This window comes from Pteropus alecto, unplaced genomic scaffold (genome assembly GCF_000325575.1).
Source record: "Pteropus alecto unplaced genomic scaffold, ASM32557v1 scaffold164, whole genome shotgun sequence".
Classification (NCBI taxonomy): Eukaryota; Metazoa; Chordata; class Mammalia; order Chiroptera; family Pteropodidae; genus Pteropus; species Pteropus alecto.
The window spans coordinates 15,538,965-15,551,915 of NW_006439568.1; the positions used below are offsets into that span (position 1 = coordinate 15,538,965).

Genomic DNA, 12,951 nt, shown 5'->3' on the forward strand with positions numbered 1-12,951 from the left:
TCTCTAAGACTGATGCATAAATTGTTGCCCCTACCTGGAATTCTAACAGTCTGTCTAAAATTATCCATCTTTCAGTATTAAGATCAAATCTCTCCCTTTCTCTGAAGTCTTTAGAGAACCCTCCAATTGGCAGAGACATCTTCATCTGAGGTTATACAGCACTAATGTAATTAGTCACTAGGCAATAAGAATTCCTCTTATATGGACCTACTGGACAGTTATTTGCTGTTTATACTAATAGAATTTTTATTCTTAAACATAGTCTTTCAAACTAAATTTTAAGCCCCTTGAAGGCAAGATCTAAATATTATATTTTGTCTCCATATTGCCTTCTGGTTTATACATACTGGCACCACCAGTATATCCATTTAATAAGCTTCCAAAAACCAAACATACAATTGTACATGTAGTTGAGGTATATACAAAGTTCTAAGTTAATTTAATAGATATTTAACTAAACTTTGCCTCAGGATCTGCCAGTGTTCAAAAAATAAAATGAAATGCATAAATTACAATGAACATAATCTACATATCTATAAATTACAATGAACATAATTTAATATGTCAACATTATGGAGTTAATTCTTGATGCTTTATATTAACAATCAATATTAAGAAGATGTTTCCATGTTATTCATATTAAAAAGGTATATCTCAGGATACCTGAAAATAATTTTTAAGAACATCAACTAGCACAAGTTTACATGGTAGATATAGATGAGTTTGGAATATTGCCTTGAGTTAAATGGGCACTGATTCTAAAACATATACTAAGGTTGTTTTTAAAAAGAAATCCCAGGTATTAATGAATTTACTTTCATTTCTATTTTATTTCTCACTTTAAGGTTGAAGCAAGAATTTTTTAATTAGTTCATTTAAATTTTCACTTGTTTTAAGTAAATGGAAGCTTACATAATGATATTAATGATACTGATGATTTTTCTTTGATCAAAATAAATAAATAAAATAAGCATCATTCTACAGCTAATTTCTCATATTTCCACTGAAAAGACATCATGTCAACTGACAAGGCAATATTTAGTTTTTAACTTTTGGGTTTTAATATTATTATACTAGTTTATTATAATGCAAAAATATTCAGTTATAGGTAGAGTAACTATGGCACACAACTGCAGTTGTATTTGGTATTCTTGGAATAGATGGGTCTAAGTAACAAGAAGCTACTGCTTCATTGCCAAGAAGTCAACTTTAATTTGCTTTCTTTTCGCCTCCCTCTTCAACTGGCTGAAATACAAGTTCCACTGCAAATGCAACAACCAGCAAACACAGATGCCATCATAAATACATCATGCTGCCAAGTAGGAAACCCTACATTGATGAATAACAGAACTCCCCATAGCAACTAGAAGATATTCTGAGCAGCATATTTAAAATCTTGAAGCTATAATATAAATAAAATGTATGATTCCCTTGTAGCTAAAATATGTTAGTATCTTTAAAACATTGACTTTTACTATTATTTGATGGGTAATTTTTCTGTCTGGTTCATATTCTTAGTGGGCTGAGAAATTTTATAAATCTTTTGTTCTGAACTTCTGCAATACATAACTGCTATCAAAGAGGTCTTGCTATGCCTTAAATAAAATTTGCCATAATCAATTTAAAAAAAAAAAAAACCTGACAGTTTTCAAACTTTACTAACTAAATTCATAGTCTGATAAACTATTTTGGGTGTTAAAATTTAGCAACTGAATGACAGGTCTCGCCAGCATACAAGACCCCTACTCTATACGAATTTTTCCTCTAGTTTGTAGAAATCACTTGTACAGGACACTAATAAATCAAAGCAGTATTTAATTAGAAAATCTGATCCCTTGTGGGATGTTACAAGAACATCATTTGTCCATAATTGCTCTAAATTCTAAACTCCCCAAAGCAAAAGTTCTAAGCATTACATATTAACAGATACAAAAACAAGAAAAGGATCTTTGAAAGAAGAGATGAGAGACTCATGATCTCTCCAAATTGCTTTGGTTTTAAATCCAAAATTTTTTGCATTGAATTTTATGAAATGTCCCCTCACTATGAAATGTCAGTAGGAGGAGTGACATCACCAAGATGGCAGAGTAGGAGACACCAGCCTCTGTCTCTCCAGAAAGATCAACAATTAGACAGCTATCTATTCACAAAAATAGCTCTGGAAAAACTCAGGAGTCCACTTAATAAACTTTAGCAACACAGTGGAACAGAAAAACCTGAGAATAATTGCACAAAAAGGAAAGAAAGAACATGTTTCTTTTTGCCTGCATCATCCCATCCCCCGGGCTGGCACTGCTTAGTGCCAAAAGGGAACTCTCCAGCTAGAAAGAGGTTCCCTTGCAGGGAAAGGGAGAGCAGGGTCAGTGATCAGCTTCCCCAGGCTTTCGGGGCACTGCATGAAGACCCACTTCACTTTCACCCCAGAGAGACAGGCAAAACTGAGATATACAGAAAGTTGAGATATATAGATACATCTAGGAACAAAGAAGAAGGGCAGGGACTAGCCGTTAACCACACAGCGGGAGTGGCCATGGTTCCCAGTGACTTTCTATGCAGAGAAACCCAGCAGTTTTTGACACTGAGGAAACCAGCACAGCTGCAACAGAAGCCCTGCGGATTTTACTGGTTTTCACCTCACAGGTTTTTGAGCTCACAGATGACAGATGCCTGAGTCCCTTTCTCCACTCTCCGTTTCCCGCCCTGCCAGAGCCTGGGACCTGCACCAACGACCTGCCCTGGCTTCTGCAGCTGCATGAGTGTAAGACACCAGCCTCGACCCCCATGGCTGACCCTACCACTATGTGCATGCTTGAGACTAATTCCTCCATCTGTATACTTGGGTGCCCCCAGCCCAAAATTCATTGCCATGCACACCCATGGCAAGACTCTATAGCCACAGAAGTGCACATAGACAGCTAGGGCACCTGCAGCTGCCAGAGCACTCACACTTGGCCCCAGCTCTTGCTACCTGCCCTGACCCCCACCACTAGGTATGTGTCTGCAATCAGCTCATCACTACATAAGAACCTGCAGCTGCCCCCACAGCCGAGCTGTGCACACCACTGCCTCCAGCCACCACCACCGCCTGGCCTAGTCCCTAGCCACTAAAACTGGAAGTGCTGCTGAGGAGCCAACCACTGCAAATCCTTCACAGTGCTCACCAAGGATCACATAGGTGTAAATGTTAGAGACTCCACCAGCCTGAGCCACTGAGGCATTATGACCCTCCAGGATCCAGAAGTGCCATATTCACCTGCAGTTAGTGCCCTGAACAACTAGACATGGGTTACAACACGCTCCAGTGTGTTCCCCAACACAGGTAAAGGTCTTTCCTTACTAAAGTCAGTCCATAAACTTTAGAAGAGGTGATTGTTTCTTCAAATGTGTAGATATCTATGCAAAGCTACTGGGTCAGAAAAAAATCAGGGAAACATGACATCACCAAAGGAACACAGTAAATTTCCAGTATGTGATGCCAAAGAAATGGAGATCCAGAAATTGCTTAATAAAGAATTCAAAATAATTGTTCTCAAGATGCTTGGAGAGCTACAAGAGAACAAATAAGTAATTAATGAAATCAGCAAAACAATACAAGTACAAAATGAGAAATTCAACAAAGAGACAGAAAAAGAACCAAAAAGAAATTTTGGAACTGAAGAATGCAATGAATGAAGAAGAGCTTCAATAGCAGACCTCACTCACCAAGCGGAAAAAAGAAATGGTGAACTCAAACACAGATCATTTGAAATTATCAAGTCAGAGGAGCAAAAAGAAAAAAGAATGAAAAAAAATTAAGAAAGCCTATGAGACTTGTGGGACATCATTAAGAGAAGCAAATTACATATCATGGAAGTCCCAGAAAGAGAAAAAAGAAACAAAGAAAGGGGTAGAAAGCTTAAATAAGAAATAATGTCTGAGAACTTCACAAACATAGAGACAGATCTGGATATCCAAATTCATGAAGTGAACAGGTCACTCTAAAATTTCTAAAACAATGTTCTGCAAGACACATTATAATAAAACTCTCAAATCAAAGATGAAGAGGGAATTTTTAACAGCAGCAAAAGGAAAAAAAATTTCTCTCAGAGAAGAGAATCCCCATAAGGCTATGAGTGGATTTATCAGCAGCAACCATGAAGACCAGGAGAAAGTGGGATGATACATTCAGAGTTGTAAAAAAGAAAAAAAAAAAGCCAATAAAAATACTTTACCTGGAAAAGTTGTCCTTCAGAAACTTTTCCAACAAACAAAACCAGAAAGAGTTTATCACCACTTGTCTGGCCTTATTAGAAATGCTAAAAGGAGTTCTTCAAGCTGAAACAAAAGGACACTATTAGTAACATGAATTAAAAACATATGAAAGTATATAACACACTGGAAGTGTATAGTCAGATTCAGAAAACTTTAACACTGTAATATGATGGTGTATTTACTACTTAACTCTACAATAAAAGCTAAAGGAAAACAGTATTAAATACAGTTAGAATAACTTATTAATGGATACACAATATAAAAAGATGTAAACTGTGACATCAAAAACAAAATGTGGGAGTAAAGAGTACAAGGATAGCTTTCGTACGCAAACAAAATTTAGTTATCACCTTAAAATAGACTGTTACATCTATAAGATGTTTTATGTCAGCCTCAGGATAAGCACACAACAAAAACTTATATTAGATACACACAACAGAAAAAAGAAGAGAATCTAAATATATCACTACAGAAAATTATCAATTCACAAAGGAAGATGCTGAAAGAGGATGCAAGGAACATAGGAACTACAAAAGAGCCAGGAAACAATTTAAAAAATGGTAATAGTAAGTCTTTATCTATCAATAATTTCTTTAAATATAAATGGATTAAATTCTCCAATCAAATGGCATGCAGTGAATGAATGAATAAAAAAAAGACCCAGCTATATGATGTCTACAAGAGATATACTTCAAGAACACATATTTCAAAATTTCCCTCTAAGATTAGGAAGAAGGCATAGGTGTCCACACTCACCCCTCTTATTTAAATTAGTACTAAAGTCCTAGTCAGAACAATTAGGCAAGAAAAAAAAATAAAAGGGATCCAAATCAGAAAGGAAGAGGTAAAATTGTCTTTGTTTGCTGATAACATAGTCTTGTACAGAGAAAACCCTAAAGGCCACCAAAAAAACGTTTGGACTAGTAAAGAAATTCAGTAAAGTTTCAGGGTACATAATCAACATACAAAAATCAGTTTCATTTATATACAATAACAATGAACTATCTGAAAAAGTATAAAGAAAACAATCTCATTTACAATAGCATCAAAAGCAATAAAATACTTAGGAATGAATTTAACCAAGAAAGTTAAAGATCTACACACCAAAAATTATAAGACCTTGATTAAAAAAAAAAAAATGAAGGTACAAATAAATGAGATGTCCCATGTTCACGGATCACAAGATTTAATATTGTTAAAATGTTCATACTACGGAAACCATCTATAGATTCAATGTAATCCCTGTCAAAATTCCAATGGAAACTTTCACAGAAACAAACAAAATATTCTAAAATTCATATAGAACACAAAAGACCTTGATTAGCCAAAGCAATCTTGAGAAAGAACAAAACTGGAAGCATCATACTTCCTAATTTCAAACTATATTATAAAGCTATAGTAATCAAAACAGTTTGCTACTGACATAAAAACAAATACATAGGCCAATAGGTTAGAATAGAGATCCCAGAAATAAATCCACATCTATATGGTCGACTGTTATTTGACAGGAAACCAAGAACACTCAATGGGGAAAAGGTAGTCTCTTCAATAAATGATGATGGGAAAACTGAATAGTCATATGCCAAAAAATGAAACTGGACCTCTGTCTTACACCCCTCACAAAAATTAATTTAAAATGGTTTAAGGCCTTAAATATAAGACCTAAAAATGTAAAACTCCTAGAAAAAATCATAGGGAAAAAGTCTTTCCAGTCAAGATAGCATAGAAGGTAAACACTGTGCTCGCCTCATCTCACAAACACATCAAAATTTCAACAAAACTACAGAAAAACCATCATCAGGAATTCCCTGAGATCTGGCTGAACAGAAGTCTTACAACTGGGGACAGACATAAGAGGTCACCACAAGACTAGTAGAAGGGGCAGAGACATGAAATAAGCCAGTCCCACAACCGCGTGTAGCAGTCAAGAATCGGGAGGGTTATCTTGGCTGCGGCGGGCCCCCCCAGGGGAGTGAGGGGTCCCAGCTCCACACTGGGCTCCCCAGCACCAGAGCCCTGCTAAAGTGGATCCTGCTCCATAAAGTCAGCCCTTCACCAGCCAATCCTCACAACCTATCGGCCCAAGGGTCAATCCCTTCCATCAACATGCAAACAGCAACCAAGGCTGAACTACAAGAGGGTACACACAATCCATGCAAGCGACACAACTGAAGAAACTTGCTAGGTGACCAGGGAAGACTGTGCCACTGGGCCCCACAGGACACCTACTTCATAAAACCACTCTACTAAGACTGAGACTTAGGAGCCCTGCCTAATACATAGAAGCAAACACAGGAAGGCAGGCAAATGGAGAGGCAAGGAAACATGTCCCACATGAAAGAACAGAATAAAGCTCCAGAAAAATAACTAAAAAAAATGGAGATAATCAATCTAACAGATACAGAGTTTAAAACACTGCTTATAAGGATACTCAATGAACTTAGGGGATGAGTAGATGAATTCAGTGAGAACTTTAACAAAGAGATAGATAATATAAAAATGGAGATTAAAAACATAAAAAAAAATTCAGAAATGAAGCATACAATAACTGAAATGAAGAATACATTAGAAGGAATCAACAGTAGACTAAATGAAGCAGAGGATCAAATCAGCAATTTAGAAGATAAGGTAGCAGCAGAAAATGCCTGGTCAGAACATCAACAAGAAAAAGGAATCCAAAAAAAAAAAGAAGAAAAGAAAAAATGAGGCTAGTTTAAGGGGCCTCTGGAACAATATCAAGCTACCAACATTTGCATTATAGAGGTACCAGAAGGAGGAGAGAGCAAGAAATTGAAAACTTATTTGAAGAAATAATGACAGAAAACTTCCCTAACCTGGTGAAGGAAATAGACATACAAGTCCAGGAAGTGCAGAGAGTCTCAAACAGGATGAATCCAAAGAGGCCCATACGAAGACACATCATAATTAAAATGCCAAAGGTTAAAGAAAAAAGTGAGAATTATAATTTTTAAAGTATAAAAACCGTTCAGCTGGTTTGATGCTATTTTAAGGGAATGTTAAGAGAATGTTATTATAATGATGTTATTTTAAGAGAATGACAAAGGTTAAAGATGAGACAAAGGAGGACCCAGTAATTCCACTTCTGAGTATTTATTTGAAGAAACCCAAAATACTGCTTTGATATTTGAACATATGGACATGTGCATCTATATGTTCACTGCAGTATTATTTACAATAGCCAAGATATGAAGGCAATCTGGGTGCTCATCAGTAGACAAGTGGATAAAGAGGTGGTACACATATACAATAGAATATTACTCAAGCATAAAAATAAATAAATAAGTAAATTAATTAAAGAATGAAATCTTGCCATCTGCAACAACCTGGAAGAATCTAGAGGGTATTATACTGGGTGGAGTAAGTCAGATAACGACAAATCCCATATGATTTCACTCAGATGTGAAATCTAAAGAACAAAATAACGAAATAAAACAGAAACACACTCAAAGATAGAACATTTTTAGGATTACCAGATGGGAGGGTAGTTGGGGCTGTGAATGAAGAAGGGGAAGGGATTAAGAAGTACAAATTGGGAGCTACCAAATAGTCATGGAGATGTAAAGTATACCATAAGGAATATAGTCAGTAATATTGTAATAACTATGTACGATGTCAGATGGATACTAGATTTATCAGGGTGATCACTTCATAAATTATGTAAATGTCTAATTACTATGTTGTCTATCTGAAACTAATATAATATTGTATGCCAACTATAATTGAAAAATAAAAAATATTTTTTTAAAAAGACATAGAAATGGCCACCAAGTACAAAAAAGGTGCTTAACAACCAATCATTAGGGAAATGCAAATCAAAATCACCATGAGATACTACTCACACATTAGAGTGACTGCCATCAAAAAGACAAATGCTGGAGAGGATGTGGAGAAACAGGAATCTGGTGCATTGTTGGTAGGAACATAAATTGGTATAGCCACTATGGAAAACAGTATGGAGATTAAAAATTATTTAAAAATTAATAAAACTACCATATGATCCAGCAATCCTACTTCTGAGCATATATTCAAAAGAAAAGAAATTACTATCTTGAAAAGATATCTGCACTCCCATGTTCATTGTAGCATTATTCATAATAGCCAGGACATGGAAACAACCTATTGTCCATCAACGGATAAATGGTAAAAAAAATGTGGTGTGTACATATGCAATAAAATATAATTTGGCCATAAAAATGAAGGAAATCCTGCCATTTATGGCAACCTGGATGGATCTTGAGGGCATTATACTAAGTGAAATAAATCAGACACAGAAAAATACTGTATGATCTCACTTATATATGGAAACTAAAAATGTCAAACTCAAAAACAGAGAGTAGATTGATGGTTACCAGGGGCTGGGAGTTGGAGAAAGTGGCAAAATGTTGGTCAAAGGGCAGAAATGTCCAATTATAAGCCAAATAAGTTCCAGGGATGTAATGCACAGCATGGTGACTACAGTTAACACCACTGTATTACACACTTGTAAGTTGCTATGAGAATGAATATTAATTGTTCTCATCATAACGACAAAATGGTAATTATGGGAGGTGAAAGATGTATTAAGCTTATTGTGGTAAACATTTTGCTACATATATATGTATCAAATCACATTGTACACCTTAAACTTACACAATATGTCAATTATACGTCAATAAGAAAGGGGATAAAAAGAAAATGTCGGTGCTTTTTAACACTACCTAGGTGAAGAAGCCTGTAGGTCTCAATGTCTTATACAGTCAATAAAGACATATAGGTCTATGGATAAATTTTAAAACCTGTTCTTTTGGGGGGGTTTTCCCCCAAGGCAAAAAGCATGTTTCATGTCCAAGTGAAAAACCACAGATGCCGAATAAAAATTTCTTTTCATCCACATTTTATTAGCATTTGAAAAACTTTACTTACTTGTATGTTCAGATCTCTAACATCAAAGCTTCCTCAATGGCTATGCTACAATCATACTTAAAAAATTCATGGAACACACCAAAATTAATGTTCACTGTGTGTGTATTTATGTATACATACAAAACTCATTTATATTTCAAATATTTCTATAATCATTTTAGTTTTTAATAACATATTATAGATCCTCGTGTCATTAAATTGTTTTAAAAATAATAATTCTTGAGTTTGATCTGATATCCATCTCAAGAGGGCATATTAGGTAAATTGCTAATTCTGGAATTATTAAAAATATTCTACAGCAAGATTGAGAAAGTAGCATGTAAAAACAAAGCATATAAAAATTATAAATTACTATAATATTTAGCTTGATTTTGATTAAAATATGACTTTTTTGTAGCTTAAAATAACATCAAACCAGCTGAACAGTTTTTATACTTTAAAAATTATAAAACTCTAGGTGGCGTACTTCTACAAGCCTGTAGAAGGAAAAAAACATAATTGAAAATCAAGTTTTGTTGTTTCTAATCAATCACTGTTAAAATATGAATTCAAAACCTAATCCACTGACATTTGAGATCTGTTAGTAGAAAATTAAGTTCAAACTCAAAGTTAAGCTAAATTAGTATATTATTAATAACAAAATATTATGATTCTCTCTCGACAAGTAAATATTTGTGAGGAAAACATTATTTAAAGAAATGTCATGCAGAAAAATGAAATATTTAGCAGTATCTCCCCAAAATGAAAAGAATCAATCTTGTATTCAACTACTTTTACATCTTTAGCTTGTTTTTTAAAACTCCCTCTTATGCTAATATTTTTAAGACTGTATTTGTGCAAACATCAGCGCTCTCTTTAGTTCTACTTGTGATACAACCACTTGTTTGGTACCATGTCCATTTCCTGACTGCTATTAGTTTCCTTAAATCAGAGATAGATCATGCTATTCAAAGTTCTTTTTAGCAAGACAATTTTTATAGTTGTTCTTCAGTCGTTTTTTATCTGGAACCACCCAACTTTGATTGCCCTCACGAGAACTCTAACCATATTTATCCCAGTCTTTTTGTTTTTTTTAAACTCAGACCTAGTGGGGAGATTGGGGAATTATCAACCAATGAGGCTGTGTTGTCTCTGGTTCTCTCAGACATACTAAGTAAGACATGTAGACCAGTAAGTGAAATTGGATCCCAAATCAGCTGTTGTTTGAATCCAGCTCTTAAAACCACTGGCTATAGTTACCACTCTGGAGTCCTTCAAATTGACTTTAAATTGATGCGATATTATGTTATGCATTGCCACCTAGAGTTATTAAAGAATATGCTTTTTGATAAACCTCAACTTTTTTGGTCATCCATCTGATAAAACCACATTGTCACATAACTGTCATCCATGTTTTTATGTAATATTTAACTTGCTTAAAAAAGGAATTGAATTCACAAAATTATCAATAGTATATCTCTCAAGTTAGTTAGGCATAAGCTCAGATTACTTCAAAGTCATTATCCATTCTCTGCTTAGAAAGTTTAATTATTACTTGGATATCTGCAAGTAGATGTTTCCCTTTTTGTGACTTATTTGCCAAATTACTATCTCCAAGTTTGTTTTAGTGGCAGCAGTTTGTTGAGGTAGAGGAATTTTTCCAGGATCTAAAGACTTGAAAATAAGTTCTAACTTTCTATAGTGCTTAAGTTTTCTTATATTAAATAGTAGAGATGCAATTGACCCTATTGGAATTCACTCATTTGTGGCTGACATGGTTTGTTCAAATATGCTTCTAATTTAACTTTTTGGTCATCAAAATCAAATTATCAGGTTTCTATATTAAGAAACAATGAGTATAGAGGATTTGATATTATTCTTTTTTTCTGCTATATCATAAAGCTCATACCTTCTATACCCCATTGTGGTTCTTATATTTGGTTGCAAAAAAAAATACAAATATACATATACATGGAGGGAGGAGGAGAGATGTATATATGAACATCTGTGGATACGTGTGTAGATAGACCTTTTTTTAAAAGACTACTGACCCACTCCCATCCCCCTTCTTTTAAAAAAAATAAATTTTAAAAGCTATCAAGGTGAGCTAATATAAATCAAATAAATTCAGCTTGACTTCTGAGAAAAAATAGCAATAATTCTACATATACATTAATTTTAAAATTACAAGGAGAAAACTATTTCATCCAATATACAAAACATATATACCTCAGTTCTTTATTATAGCATCCAGGAAAAACAGGGCTGCGGAAGAAAACAAAATGGTAAAACGGGAAAAATAAAGCAGAATAAAAGGGGATAATACAAAGAATGCCATATACAAACAAAATAAAAAACAAAGAGAATAAGACTGAAATCCACAGAATCACTTGAGTCTTCCTATCAGTCTTCAATTAACTGAGTCTAGCTAGTCTAGACCAATGGTTCTCAAATTTTAGTGGGCCTCAGGAATACCTGGTGGGCTTGTTAAAAGATAAATTGTTTGAGTCATTTAGTAGATTGGGGTGAGGCTCAATAATTTGCATTTCTAATAAGTTCAGTAATGACCACACTTTGAGAACTTTAAACTAGAACTCTCAATAGCCAATTAATTACTCTTGGCCATTCACCATATCCTTAGAGTTAGGGAAAATTCTGCAGCTATTGAGAATGGCTCCAGTTTATATATCTTAGAGTAGTTAAATTGCTAGATGTTGATTTTTTTGTGCGATTTATGTGGTATATATGTGATCTCATTGGCTGCCTTGATCATATTGTTCATGATATGTAGATTAGATTTTTGAAGTGACTTTCTGATTACAATTTTTTTTAACCAGGAAACTAAATGAAGAAGTTAAGCTAAACTACTTCTAGAAGGCTTCTTAGATATTTATACCATAATGTGCATCGTATTTTTAATTCACTCAAATACGTACCATGCACAGGCATTGGTACTAGAAGCTGGAATGACGTAGTGGACAAAAACAGACATGGTCTCACCTACTGGGGAAGATCATCACCTGAAAATATAATTAAAATGATAAATGCTCCAAATGAAACATACCTGATAATATAAAAGTATACAACATACTGTTCTCCAGAGGAGCTAAACACTTGACATTTCCAAATTGTTCCTTATAATCATCAGCACATAGGATTTATCGGTATGTTTTATTTTAGCCAGTCTAATAAATGTTGAATGGTATGTCATTATAGCTTAATTTGTACTTCTCTGTAGTTAATGATGTTGAACATCTTTTCATGTGCATATTTGCCAACCTTCCAGCCTCTTGAAATTTGTCTTTTGCTCATTTTCTAATTAAAGTGTTTTCTTACTATTGATTGAATTTTGCAAGTTCTATTTTCTGGACACAATACCTTTATTGAATATGTTTGCAAATACTTTGTGGCTTGTCTTCTTTAATATGGTCTTCTCTGGCTTATCTTTCCATCTTCTTTAACAGGGTCTTTCTCAGAATAAGTTTTTTGTGACAAAGTTCAATTTGTTTATTTTTTATATAAATGATTATACCTTTGTTGTCACTTGAAGAATTTTGGCCTACTCTATGTCAGAGATTTCTTCCTGATTTTCCTATAACTTTCCTTTTCTTATGTTATATTTAGATCCATGACCCATTTTAATTTTTTTATAAGGTGGGAAGTCTAGGTTGAGGGTTTTTTTTTTTTTTTTTTTTTTGCTATGTCCAATTGTTCCAATGTCATTTTCTGAAGAGTCAACTGTCCCAGCACAATTCCTCCATTGAATTGCTTAAGCACCTTCCTCAAAAATTAGCTTGT

General features: G+C 34.3%; 1 long non-coding RNA gene across 1 annotated transcript; it reads right to left on the minus strand.

The window, feature by feature from the left end:
- Window positions 1-8,160: 8,160 nt before the first annotated feature.
- LOC112483579 lies at window positions 8,161-12,409 on the minus strand. Its single transcript, XR_003047702.1, has 3 exons — window positions 12,090-12,409; window positions 11,383-11,418; window positions 8,161-8,210 (listed from the first exon to the last, which is right to left on the minus strand). It is a non-coding gene; the product is annotated as an uncharacterized LOC112483579 (long non-coding RNA).
- Between the last annotated feature and the right edge of the window lie 542 nt (window positions 12,410-12,951).